This window comes from Taudactylus pleione, unplaced genomic scaffold, assembly GCF_031769625.1.
Source record: "Taudactylus pleione unplaced genomic scaffold, aTauple2 ptg000133l, whole genome shotgun sequence".
NCBI classification, from domain to species: domain Eukaryota; kingdom Metazoa; phylum Chordata; class Amphibia; order Anura; family Myobatrachidae; genus Taudactylus; species Taudactylus pleione.
Genome location: NW_028284535.1, coordinates 55,513 through 58,702, shown reverse-complemented (window position 1 = coordinate 58,702; position 3,190 = coordinate 55,513). Strand labels below are relative to the sequence as shown.

General features: G+C 39.9%; 1 pseudogene; it reads right to left on the bottom strand.

The window, feature by feature from the left end:
- Window positions 1-608: 608 nt before the first annotated feature.
- LOC148523431 (5S ribosomal RNA) lies at window positions 609-727 on the bottom strand (annotated as a pseudogene).
- Between the last annotated feature and the right edge of the window lie 2,463 nt (window positions 728-3,190).

The following is a 3,190-nucleotide window of genomic DNA, read 5'->3' as shown; positions in this document are numbered from 1 at the left end:
ACCACATGACAGATTAGAAAGAAAAAAAAACTTTTTTTTTTTTGTCTAAACTTTCTTGTGCTCTGCTGGGAAACCACATGACAGACCAGCCTCCGAAGCCTGAGGACGGAGCAGAGCGCCGGAGGGACTCGTCGGGGGACCTGCACACGCGAATACAGGTAAGTTTCACCTGCTATTCGCCACCTCACAGTGGCGAATAGTAACTGCATCAAATTCCGAAAATTGATAATTTTCGGAATTTGATGAATACCACAATTTCCACATCCCCATACTAATGTACTAATGTACTAATGTATGGGGAGTGTGGAAATTAACGCAGGGGAACTTAGCAAGGAGATATCTGTGATATCTCCTGTGCTAAGTGGCTACATGAATACCAAAATAATGTTATTTAAGGAAAATGTCCTTAAAAACGTTATTTTAGTGTTGATGAATAGGCCCCTATATGGCGAAGTATGTATATAATCTATAACCCACTGAACATACATTTTTAATTCAATTTGTACAATTTTATTTAAAATTTGATAGCACAGTGACGCATCACAAATGAACTTGTCGTACAAAAATTTGCTCAACCATGTGCCTCCTAAACTCAAATAGTCTCTTTTAACCTACAGCACCTGGTATTCCCATGCGGTCTCCCATCCAGGTACTAACCAGGCCTATTACGATATAGCTTCCAAGATCGGACGAGATTGGGAAAATCAAGTAATGTATGGCTGTAGGTTTTAAAGTAATAGGGAAAAGGTATTCCACACCGGCACACAGTCAGAACAAAAATAAATGTATTACTGTCACGAATGAATAGTCCATTTTATTAGTAAAATATCATGTTCAAACAAAGTTATGCATGAGAATACTTTATTTGTTACACATAAATGCAATCAATTTAGTACATAATCATAGATAACGCCCGTGTAACAAAACTGAACAAATTAGGTGTAAATATCTCTATAGCTATATAATAAGGTTATGTTACCAATCCAAGTATCACATTTATCACTGAATAGTGATCCTAACTGCGTATTGTGTTAGAATATAGAGACATCAGTTTTTGCATCTCTCAAATGTTCCAATATCCTCAATGTTCATAGCAATTTGTAAAGTATCAGAGTTTCATCAAACAAAAAAATCATCAAGTATTGTATCCAATATTGTACCTCCGCTCATATGGTCATGTAATATCCTTGCTATAAATAGCCAACCATACAAAAGAATAGATAATAAACACTTCCTTGTTTAGAGTCCCATAGAGAAAGTGTACACAGGCATCAGTATTCAGTATCCATGTTATCATAACATATTGTATATAATTAAAGCATATAGTCAGACATGGACTTTGATAGGAATGCACAGCATTTACATGATGCCTACTGAGCGTGTGGTTAAGTTGCTGATTGGACATGGAGGTCCAACAGCTAGTTTGCAAAGTTATACAATACCAATGTTACAGTGGCCTGGAGTCCAGTCCATGCACAGACTGTTTCTCCAAGGTATGTGCAGTAAGTGGAGGATGGGCGTTTCGCCCGGCTGAGGGCTTGTTCACCTCATCCTTTGGAAGCACCACCTACAATATATAATTTAATATTATCTAACAATATACTAGATGGTTGGTCTATTGTTGGTTCTGTGCGGAATCTTCCCCTTTTGTCATCTCCTAATACAGGAGATATCACAGATATCTCCTGCTTACCTTTCTCTCCCGGAATGGTCCGCTGTCCCCATACACTAGTATCACAGATATCTCCTGCTTACCTTTCTCTCCCGGAATGGTCCGCTGTCCCCATACACTAGTATCACAGATATCTCCTGCTTACCTTTCTCTCCCGGAATGGTCCGCTGTCCCCATACACTAGTATCACAGATATCTCCTGCTTACCTTTCTCTCCCGGAATGACCCGCTGTCCCCATACACTAGTCTCACAGATATCTCCTACTTACCTTCCTCTCCCGTAAGGATACTGGATTACTACCTCTATACGCACCTACCTATGCCTTCTAAAACCTGCCTATAAACCTCTAATATTGACGCTGTTTGCGTATGCAGTCATACAGTAAAATAAAGACTTTACACCTTGAACATGTGTTTCCAAAGCACAAAGTATTATTCAAGTCAAGTACAGTCAGTTACACGCTGTGATCTAAGTACAATTTAGCGCAAAATATTATACAAACCCAAGATACAGTCACACATACGCACGCGCTCTGGACCAGATCCCGGCATCAGCAAGATAACCTCCGTCCATCAGCAATCAGCAAGAAGACTCCAGACTGGGGTCACAACCCACACATTTATACCCTTTCCGAAATAGACAATACAATTGAGAAGTTTGTTGCTGATCCCATTGGTTCCCCATCATGGTGTGCATGTTACAGGGCATTTAACAGGTTGATTAAAATGGACACAGAACAGCCTCTAACAGCTTGCTGCCTCCGTTTCCCGCCTCATGCAAATCTTGGCTGTTGGTTTTACAATGTACATTCTGGTGCTTTAAGTCTCTAAGGTCCATAAGTTGCGAATGCATGTTGCGATCTCCACACCGATGGTACCGGGAAGCTGTTGAGAGAGTGCAGATCAGTAGAATTCCAAACACGGCTTACTTATCACGTATTAAACCTTAGATACCAAAATAGCCTTTGTTTCACAGCATTTGTAATAAATGAATAAAACTTGGATCTTTTACTTTATAGCTATGGAACCTTTTGTGTAAGTGTGCATTATGTAAGTATTAGGGAAATGGGTAAAGACGCTAGTTAGTTTTGTGCAGAAGCGTGCGCACTAAGCTAATGGAAAGCGTTCGCATGCTGGACCTTATGCTTTCGCTAATGTGTGACATTTTAACAGCGCAACTCTGTGTTTTAATGTGTGTATGAGGTATGGGAAAAGATGCGATCACTTAATGTTAATAGTAGCATCGCCGTACGTACTAAAGTTTTAGTTTAGCTAAAATGGCGCTGAGCGGCAATTCGCAAAATGGCGTCTTGCCGATCTCATTTCCAAAATGGTGTCTTGCGGCCATTCGCAAGACGGCGTAGTTTTCGATCTTATTTTGAGCTGATCTTGTCTCAGCCAATTATCTAGCTTCGACAGTCCACCCTTTGATAGCGAACAACATGCTATCACATCCTGATTTTAAAATTAATTTTAGGCATACATATACTATTTAATGGTATTATGGGATGGCATAAG